Consider the following 11,381-nt stretch of genomic DNA (forward strand, 5'->3'; position numbering starts at 1 on the left):
GCATTCCTGGATGCTTTTGCTGAGCCATGGGGGCTTTTTAGCACTCTTGTCCCCCTTGGTGTGCATTAGGACTGACTCCCTTTGAGCTTGGAGGATCATCTCCTTGAGGAACAACTACTCGTCTTGGACTCCCATCTCATTGAAACTCTGAGACCCCAGTGCCTCTCCTACTAATCTTTTTAGCTCATTGAAGTCAGCCCTCCTGAAGTTGAGGACTTTTGCCTTACTGCTTGCTTTCATCACCCTGCGCTGAATAGCAAATTCCAGCAGGTGATGATCACTGTCATCCAGGTGGTCGAGTACCCACAGACCCTTCACCAGGTCATCGCCTGTGGCAAGGACCAAGTCCAGCAAGGCATTTCCCCTGGTGGGACTATGCACCTCCTGGGTTAGGTGGAGGTCCTGTATCCTGGCTAGGAACCTACGTGAGCAGTCAGACCTGGTTGACTGCTACTCTCAGCAGATGCCTGGGTAGTTTAGGTCACCCATGACAACCACATCTCTTGACTTTACAGGGTCCCTGAGCTGACAAGAGAATTCCAGGTCCAGCTCATCCCCCTGGTGAAGTGGTCTGTAGTAGACACCCACTGCCAAGTCCCTTTCCCCATGACCCACTTGCATTCTAACCCAGAATGCCTCAGTTAACCCCTCTGCTGATCCCATCCTGATCGTTGAGGATGTGTTTTGCTATTTGACATAGAGTGCTACACTCCCCCCACTTTTTTCCTGCTCTTTCCCACCTGTACAGCCTGTAGCCCTTAATGTCCACTGCCCAGTCATGGGTAGAATCCCACCAGGGTTCCGTGAGCACCACTAGGTCTGGGTTTTTGCTTGCTAGCAGCATGTTAACACCTCTTAAGTGATTTGAAGCACTAACTATTTGGCTTAATATTATGCCACTCCAGGGCAAGATTATCTCTAATCCACACAATTTTGCTCCCATTTCATTAACCTGTGGCTACTCTCCACAGCTTTTCCACCCAAGTTGAAGTCCTCCAGTATCCCAGGAGGCAGTGGGCCCTCCTGAGTTGGGGCAAGTGAGGATGTAAGGTCACAGCAGGTCAGGCACAGCAACTCACCCCTCACTGGACACATCCAGCAGAGTGAGTACCATAGCCCCAGCATCTTTAATGCCACAATGCCTCCCACTGCTTCTAGGATCAGCTTTGCTCCAGGAGCAGAGCAAGTTGGTCTGAGGAGGGGAGAGGGGCACTGCCAGTCCCAAAGACAGTGTGGAGATGGTGTCCCACCACTCAGACTGACTCATTCTGCTCCTGCCAGGAGAAGAGCCAGTTAGAGCAGCAGCAGGGAGGTGGTGCCCCTCTCACTCAGACTGGATCAGTCTGCTTCTGGTGGGAGCGGAGCCAAGAGAAGTAACAGCCTGAGTTATGGCAGGAGGTACCACAGCTGCCATGCACTCCGGGGCTGCAACACTCACTCTGCCTGGTAGGAACAGTGAGCCTGTCCTTCTCCTAGCTCTTAGTCCTGCCTCTGCTCACCAAGCCTTTAGGGGCAAGTCACAGCTGCACAGGGGAAGGGCACTTAGAGCAGATTTTTTTCCTTTAATGTGTGACTGCTCCACTAAGATGAACAACACTGAGCTGATTAACATTTGTGCAGCTTTCAATGTAAGGTGTAACTAGGCCCTAAGATAAATGTGAAAGAGAGATCCCAGGAGCAGGGGAAGCCCAAGATTAACTCCATTTTCCCGCTCATCTCAGGTGGAACCTGGGATGTGGCCAAAGACTGAAAAACTGGGCAACACTTCCAGACCCAATGCTTATTCTGGATTGGTGATGGCAGGGCCCGGAGAGGTACTTCCAGCCCTGGAGAGGGGCAGCTAAAAGAGGACTGCAGGGTTGCAGTGGAGACGATGCTGGGGGACTCTCCTTTTTGCATCAGTCAGCACCTAGCATCCGGAGAAGAGCGCAAGCAGTTGGCATGGGTGGTCGGAAGATCACTAACTACCTCAAGTACTGACATGCAGGATGTCAGGGTCAGCAGTCTGACCAGACCTAGGCACTCGGGCTGAAGAGGAATTGGGCTAAAGGGGCATGGAAGTCTGAACCCCCAGTGAGTTGGGCACAGGGGAAAAGCCTTGCCCACAACCAAAGGCCTCAGTAGTTTTTTTTCCCTCTTATTTGGATATTTTTTGTAATTATTGGTGGGCTTAGAGTGAGTGGACCAGGGGGAGTTGACCCCAAAGATAATGCAGGCCCATGAATTAATCCTAGCCATGTGGGACCTATTAAAAAAAAAGGAATTTATTTGAATTCATAGAAGCTTGTATCCTCCCATGGCAGGGTCAGAGATTTTGCTGATCTCTGAGTGCAGAATACTTAGCCCACTAAAGGGCTTAATCATGTCTAACAGAAAGACCGGATACAAATTGCAGGTAGCCCGGATAGGCTCACCATCAGTAGCCCAGAGGGACCTTCACCTGAGATTAAAGTGTCCAGTAACTTTGGGGTGTGGTAAGGCCAAGTATAGGGTAGGAGAAGCCCCACAAAGCAATTCTTCCAGTAGCTTTTGACATATCACCCAGTGGAACCAGCTCCCCAGCAGTAGTGAGATCAAAGTTGTGGCAGGTAAGAGAACAACAGAGCACAGCTGGGGAATAGGATGCTATTCTCCATATACAGGTGCCATTTTGCAGAGAAGATGCCAGATCAGAGAGGGCCAAGGCATTACAGCACCTACCCTTGACAATAAACTATAAGGGCCTTGTTACACATTAATTCTGGGCGGCTTCTAGAACTCTTAACCCCTGGATTGTCCACACATTAACACGATTAAGTAGCTTAAAGCACTCCTTATGCAGCCCAAAGTTACATCACTCCAGGGCAGGATTATCTCTTGATCCTCATAACCCAGTTCCTGTTCCATTAAGGTGTGGCCACTTCCCACCAATGTGCCACTCGAGTTGAAGGTATGACTGCAAGCTAACACTTAGCCAATCCATATTTGTGCAGCTCACAGTGTAACATGTAAAAAGGCCCTAAAAAGATAGAATTAATGCAGAATATGGATGTTAATGCCAGAATAGCTATTACATTTTAAATCCACGGCATAGACAAGGCCTTCACCACCACAGCATAGACAATCTGAAATGAGATTATATGAATATTTGAGGGAACGTGCTCACATAAGGGAAATAACCAAACATATTTTAATTAATGTTGTTTCAAGTGTTGATCAGATCACTGTAGCATGTTTTAAGGATTTAATATTCCATCACAAAGATGTTATTTCAAAACCTTTGATGCAATTCTTCAAGCTATTTTTCAATCTCTGCTAGATTTCATCATTTGTACCAGTTATACAGGATGCAGTGCATTGTTGTGATATATGACATGACTAAGGAAAAGTGTGTGATTCAAACCTTGACATGGCTAAAACCATTCTTCCTTCTGCATTTCCTTCCAGCATGTAGATCTGAATCTTCCCAAAAGCAGATTTCAGTCTCTTCACCTGCTGACTCATTCTGCCTGGCTGCCAATGTGGTTAAACAGCTGCTTCTAACCAGCTTCTTTGTCTTAGCTGGGGAGGTCATTGGCCCTGCTCACTAACATTTTTGGACTGATAACTTGGGTTGTCTCCCATCACAGACCACGCAGTAGTTAATGGGATCATTTTCCATGAAGCATCATCCTACTCTCCCTTCCCAGAAGAAGCCCTCACTCTTGGGAAGGCTTCTTGTTTGGTGTTCCACCTAGAAAGAGTAAGTCTGCAGGTTGGGATGCCATTTCCTGAACTGTGCATTAGAATTCTTCATGCTGTTCAGTCACTTGATTTGGGCATGGTGGACATGTTTACACATGCATTTAAGCCCAGATTCTATCATACACAATTTCTAAACATCTTTAGTCTGTGCATTCATTTAAGGACATCATACATGACTTTAGCAATACCATTTGTTCTTCCCAGCCTGCCTTCATGATACCCAGGATGACACTGGTCAGCAGCCATGTATGAGTTCAAGAAGAGAGAGTCTGGTCCAAGCTTAAAGAACCTCCTTTGTGAAAGTTGAGAGAATCCAGAATGCACAAAATAAGACTTACACTGACAATATGGATGGTACTGAATCTGCTAAGCAGAAAATGAACTTTTCCACCAGCATTTCCAACCCCTGAAAGGATAAATTCACAAGACAAACCTCTGGGGACAGAAGTAGTTAGATGTCACTAAAATGATGACAGGGGTATAGCTTGTAGTTGTGTTGGTCTACGAGCATAGGCAGACAAGGTTCTTTGGATAAATCTGATACCTTTTATAGCTCAACTCAGATAGTTGGAAAAATTCTTCTTTGCAAGCTTTCAGGAACAAATACCCTTCATCAGGCTAAAGAAGCACCTGGAATTGGTTTGTGCTTTTTCTGGATAGAAGGAATAGTAAAGAGGCCAGAGGCTGCTATGCATGCAAGATAGCCAGTCACTGAAGATGGTAATTGAGGAGTCAGTGGGTGAGAGATAGGTTGGGGGAGAAGAGGGAGATTAATGTAGTTTGTAATTAGAGGAGAGTTACCTGCGGGGTCAGATGTTAGGCAGGTTATAATGTTTCATAAATTCAATGTATATATTTAGTCCATGATTTTTTGTGTCTAGTAGGTTGATGGAGTGAAATTTGTAGGCTCACCTGTGACAGGTATTTTGTAAATTCCCTTTGAGGATTAGAACTGAGAGATTGGAGAAAGAGTGGTTTTCTTGTGAGAAATGTGCCCCCACCGGTAATTGGGTATTCTTGTCTTTGATAGATTTTCGGTGTGCATTCATTCTGCTATGCAGTTGTTGTTTGGTTTCCCCTACATATTTTCTATCAGGGCATTTGGTGCATTGGATGAGATATATTACATTGCTGGAGGTGCAGCTGTAAGATCTGGGAATGCTGATGGTTCTGTTGTGGGGTGTAGTTATTGCTGGAGTGGTAGAGATATGTTGGCAGGTTTTACATTTCTTGTCATGGCATGGTCTGTAGGGATGTGCAAAGCGTTGGGTACTGATTTGATTCAGAGGAGATTCAGCCCGATTTGGTGGTTGAATCTCCAAATCCTAATTGAATCAGGGGACCAGTAAAAAGGTCTGAATCGATTCAAAGCTCTCCGAATCATTTGGAAAAGATTCAGAGAGCTTTGATGATTCGGACAGTTCCAGGGAATAGTGATATGTCATAACCAGTGGTGTGCAATTCATGGGGTTTTCCTTCTGTATTGCAGCAATTCTTCACATGGTATCCGGGTGGCTCTTTCAAAAGTGTGATCTATCTTTCTGGAGGAGTGTCCTTGTTGAGTGAAAGCCATTACAAAAATAGGTGTGGTAACTTTTTTTCAGAGTGCACGGGGTTTACAATTCAGTGCTTAAATCCACATAGGCACTAAATGGGTAAAATAAGATCTTATCCTTTTTCACTAGAACCCACCAAAATTTATTAGAACTAGTAACAAAATTATTAAAGTGGCAACGTTGATGTCCATTCTTGGTCTACCCAGTGACCTGTGACCCTTCAGAAGAGATTAATGTGTGCATGCCCCTGTTCTGGGGGTAGAAACTGATTGAAATTCGCTCAGCCACAAAGTAATCTCTCTCTGGGAGAAGGAAATGGCCAGATGATGAGTGAGGTAGGAAGCAGGCTTCAGTGGAGGTTGCTGAAGAGGTTCGGGACAATCCAGAAGTTTAACAGAAGATAAGGCTGCAGACTGAGCTGCGGAATTACCAGCATAAGGTTGGGAGACTCAGGGAGTTGAGCAGAGGTTGCTAATTATCTATTCAGCAAGGAATTTTCAGCTAGTCATGAGCCAAGATGAGTTTTCTGTCTGTAACATTATAATCTTATTTCTATGTGTTACTGATTTCTGTAATTGCTTTAACAGTACTGAATCTTCAAAAGCTTTTTGTGAAATAACCTTAAGGATGATGTTAAATAAGCCTTATGACTTAAATTCACTTAAAGCAGAATTAGGTGAAGGCTGAAGAGAAACGTTCCAACTGGAAAAGACATTTAAAAAGCATTAATATGCTTGTTTTATAAATGATAGACTAAGTTACAGATAGAGATGTAAAATGATTGGGACTACTCAGACTTCCCATTAAGCAAACATTTACAATACCATACTTTGCTGTATTGATATCTAAGCAATTTGCTCAGTGTCATAGTGTAAACCTGCAGCAGACTCAAGAGTAATGAAGCATACCTCCTGGGACCCAGTCCAGGGCCTTGCCCACAAAACCATACTTCCTTCCTTCTTTAGATGCTGATTCCAGAAAACGTTTGCATACATGTTTAAGTCTTCTTGGCTTTGATTGAACTGGTGTAGGTGCTTTTAAAGCTAAGCTCATGTTTAAATGCTATCCTGTACAAGGATGCTTTCCCAAACTGGGGCCTGAAACCAAAGTTACTTTTAAGTCTTTGATTATCATGGGGACTTTACTTCTGATTATTGTATATCTACTGGGCTGTTTTGGATCATCATATTAAATGGAAACCATAAACCTGAGTTTGGTTTATTGGTTGTTTTATGTTTTTTTTAATTGTCTGACTTCAGTGTTCTGATCAGGGGCATTTTCAATACAAGGAGAAGGCTTCAGTAGTAGTGTGGCATGATCAGTCTGATGTATTTAGCTCCTTTTCTGATGAAATTCTAAAGATGAATATCTCGGTTGCGAGGAAGAATGTGCTAATAGTATGGAATTCTGTGATTAGGGATGACTGGAATGCATGTGATTTTCGTGACTAGTATGGACAAGTGTTATAGGACAAAGAGATTTCCCAGATTATTGAGTCTAGTCTGTCCCCTGCTGACACAGGCAAACTTGTCAGTGTGATCAGAGCTGGGCTGCCCGCAGTGCTGTCCGCAGGCAGGGAAGGGAGAGAGGAGAGGGGAAGGAGCTGTGGGCTGGGGTTTGCCCAGCCTCAGCTGGAGCGGAGGCAGGTGGATTCCAGCCCCCCTGCCTTGTGGCCCCCCCAGTTCCCTCCCCCTTCAGCTCAGGTCAGGCAAACCGCATCCTGCAGCTCCCTCCCCTTTCCTCCTTCCCACTCCCTTCCTGCAGACAGCACCAGAGCTGGGAGCGAGGAGCAGGGCTAGGGAAGAGAGGCTGCTAGTAGGCTTCTCTGCTCAATCAGCTCCCAAGTGCAGTTCAATTCCCCTCCCCCTTGCCCTGACCCAACAGGTGAATGTCTTTTCGGTCGGGGGGTCACTCTAACTCATAGCATTTTATGTGAAGCACCATGCCTTAGAGCAGGGACCTGCATGTCTGTCAGTGCCCTCAGTACCGTTTGTAACTTGATCAGTCTCCATCAAAGTAGTTAGGTTTTTACATCCTACTATGCTTAGTGGAAAGCCAGAATCTCGCTCCTCTGAATGTGAAAAACCCTTCTTATTTTCTGTCTACATTTATTCAAGCCCAGTTTATACTCATCTGTTTTTGTGCCAGCCTTGTCTTATACTTTAGATAGCTCTTCACTTTCCCTGCTGTTTATCTGTACAGTCTATGTATACACAGCAATCATATCCCTTCTCAGTCTTTGTATTGCTAGTATGAGCAAGCCAAGCTTTTCTAGCTTCCTCTTGTGTGGCAGGCTCTTCATTCCTCTGTTCTTCCTTGTAGCCCTTCTCTGCATCTGATACAATTTAAATTTATTTTCATTGAACATAAGTGTCCGGTTATATACGATAAGGTATCAACAATAATTTTTACCCTGCCATTACTTCTTTCCTGTCAGTATAGGAAGTACCTCTCCTTCCACATTCTAGCTTCATACTTGTCTTTCCTACAGCTGTTTTACATATGTGACTCAAGGTTTTGAGAGGTAGTTAGCCATACTAGTCTGAAGTCAGTCAGAAGGCAGGGTAGATATGCACCTTTATACACTAACTCAGTGGAGCTCAACTTTTTGAGTCAACAGGCCTGGAGCCTCACTGTGCACTAGATTGGGCCCTGGGCTCCAGCACCACCCTCTCCCTGCCCCACACACCAGGACTAGACCCTGAAGGTCTGGCACCACCCCCTGCTGCCCCCCTTATGCCAGGATTAGGCCCCAGGGGTCTAGCACCACCCCCTCCCAGCTTCTTACACTGTGATTGGGCTCAAGTGCTGGATCCAGCTCATAGGGCTCAGAGATCTCTTATGAATCCACAGGCTTGGCAGCAGGGGGGGAGTGCAATCACTGGCCCACTACCAAATTTCCAGACTTGGTGGGGAGCCATGTGGGCCAAATGACATAGTGCTGTGGGCTGGAACTGGGCCACAGGCTGGAGGTTGAGCACCCCTGGACTAACTATATTTATAAAGGTGCATATCTACCCTGCCTCCTTAAGGCTTTGGTGTAAATTTACTTTGTGCTATTCCAATTCATGGAATTTTGTCCTGTGGCAAACTTGGGATATAACAGGAGCAGACATGCATTCAGGTTCCAGAGTCTGAATATGCACTGCTCATGCTTCACCATTGGAATGATGCTGAGAAGAAATTCCAGTTTGGCTTGCTGTATGATTTGTCGAGAACAATGCAGAGGAAAGTAATGACTTGCCTGCAGCCTGCTTGCCTGACACTGGCTTCAACTTTCCCTCAGCTCATGAGGAACGCTGTGCCTTAGGAGACTGGGAGGCTCATACGAGAAACTGAGACATGGGGGCTGGCAGTCCTGTGGGGGAAACAGGCTCAGGAGGCCAGATCAGGGTTGCCAACTGCCTGTTTATGGACACAGCATAAAAAACAGGCTACAAATACCTGTCCATAAAGTCCTTTAAAAAACAGAGCTATCCATAAAAAAAAACCAAAGCCCCTGGGAGCTGGATGAAGATACCCCCTTGGAAAAAAACTGAGTGCAAAGCATTGAAAAAAAGACAGAACAGGTCTGCTCCAACCAGTGTCTGAGCGGGTGTGCATCAGTCTGCATGGAGCATTCTCTCAGTGCTTTGTATCCCATAGGAGACCCCCAAGCTCCCTCCCCATCCTAGCCATGTGGTGCTGCTGCTGCATATCTGTGCCTGCCTATAACACTGCTGGGTCATGGGTAGGCAGGTGATAGCCCTTCTTTGGGGGTCTGGGCCAGGAAAGGGGGATGAGGATGGTGGGGATAAGGCTGGAGGATGGGCTAGGGTGGAGCAGCATGGTGCAGAGTGTAGTCAGGGGAATCAGGTTTTGGGAATGAGTAGGGAACCTTGGGGTGGGGACAGCACAGTGTAGTACCACTACTGCAGTCAAGCAGGACTGCCAACCCCCCCAAATTTTTTTGACTGATAATCTGCAAACTTTTTTACTGATAATCAAACATTTGAACCTAGCCCTAGTCCAGAGCCTGGCAGAAGAGTTAAATTTAGGTTATGTAAAGCATATTTTAGTAAAAACATACTAGTAAAAAAGGTTGGTTGTCAGTAAAAAGTTTGCAGATTGCCAGTAAAAATAATTATATTAGGTTGGTAATCCTGGACCAGATGATCATAGCTAGCCCCCCCTGCTCTTTCCCGGGGAACCCACGTAGAACCCTAGCCCCTCCGTGCAATACCGGAAGGGCCAATATTCCAGTTCACAGCCCCTTGGGATAATTAAGGGTTAATGTTTGCCTCCAAAGCAGTGGATGAAGACGGAAACAGCTGAATTCCACGATGCTGGATGACAGCAAAATTTATGTGGAGCAGACACATATTTGATGTTTCCACTAAAGAACTCACTCTCCCTAGATGAACCTTGACAGAAAGGGCACAACTTTGCAACTTTTTGTTTGCACTGTTTGCGCTTGCAATATCACAAATGGCTTGATCATGTGTCTGCCCACACTTTGGGATATTACATATGCATTTGTAAATTGAATGTGTGCCTAGGCCCGCAGTTGTCAATGGATCCCCTTCTTCCTCAAATGTTTCCATTTGATGAGCTGCCAATTTACAGCAAACATTCTTATCAGTCCCTGACTTGCACCTTGTATTACTAAATGGGTGCATCTACACGAGAAGTTTACTGCACATTTGACTGTGTAATAAACATCTCATTGTTACCATGTGCTCCCCTATTAAGGTGCACAAAACTAATAAACTCCACATCAGGGCAGTACTTGTAAGTACAAGTCCCAACCTGCTACAGAGTTTTTCATGCACCGCAGTGCACATGTAGATGCTGACTGGCTAGCTGGGGCATAAGGTTGCTTCAGAGCTGGGGCTGCCTGCTGGCTAGCCCTGCACTGAAACATCCTCATGCCCCAGCCAGCCCCTCTACAGCACATTGAGCCCAGTCAGAGCAGCCCAGGCTGGCTCCCCACTGACCTCCCAGGCCTCTGGCCAGCCAGGGCTGCTGTAACTGGGCTCAATGTGCTGCTCTCCAGGCACACGTGCAGATGCACACCCAGGGAGTTTCTCAGGAGCAATACATTCTGGAGCAATAAGCTCCTCAGTTTATTGTTGCCCCCTAATGGCACTTGTAGATGTGCCCAATGCCAACTTATTTCATCCAGTCCCAAGGTCACCCAGTTCATTTTGTGTTGATATCCCAATCCTTCTGTGTACTGATATTGCTTTTCCAAGTTGCATGATTAGCACATTTCAGAAGTATGGTCTTGTTTTTTGTATCATGGTCACTAGTGAATATCATCATCATAATCAGTTTCCTGGATTTGAGGATGCTAAGGCATCCAGAACTGATCAATCTAAACATCTCAGCCTAAAGAAATATCCATCTAAAGATTCTCATTGGTGTTATATATCCATATTACTCACTAGGCTAATTTGTGACAAACGTTTAACCCATGTACCCTGCAACGTCACACATAATCTCATTGCAGATATATAGTGTGTGCTCCTGCTGCTGTCACTCCATCAGCCAGCATGCTTGTCTTGCAGACTGGCATTGTGTCTCTGCACAAATAAGTTAACATCTTGTTTGATCCTTACCCAACATATGCCCCCAGTGGTTTCTAGAGGTCAACTGGTCTGAACAGGGTGAAACTTCAGTAAGTTTCTAAAATGCTTTATTCTGGATAGTTTCCATTTTACTGACTGCTTTCCAGTTCTCCATAAAGCCGCTGCTTAGGCATACACTCATTAGTAATTACTCATGTATGTAGCATGAAGAGCCCAACAGGACTGTATTTTTATTATCAGTGCCCCAAAGCTGTAATAACCCTCTTTTTGCAGAATCTTGGCATGGGATACTTGGTCAAACCATAAGACTCTTGGGTGTGAACACAGAATATTAATGGACTTTCTCCAGCTTCTGAAGTGTCAGTGTAACATCCAGGTTTCACACCATAAAGTAAAATAACAAAAACTGCAGCCTTGTAAAGCTTTACTTTTGTGGAGATCTTGATTCTTAATTCTCTCCAGTCAGCTTGTCAAAGGCTGCATTTGATTTTAAGACAGAAATCAATTTCTGCAATAGTATGACTTGGTCTGT

Source organism: Alligator sinensis, unplaced genomic scaffold, assembly GCF_000455745.1.
Source record: "Alligator sinensis unplaced genomic scaffold, ASM45574v1 scaffold222_1, whole genome shotgun sequence".
Lineage (NCBI taxonomy): Eukaryota > Metazoa > Chordata > Crocodylia > Alligatoridae > Alligator > Alligator sinensis.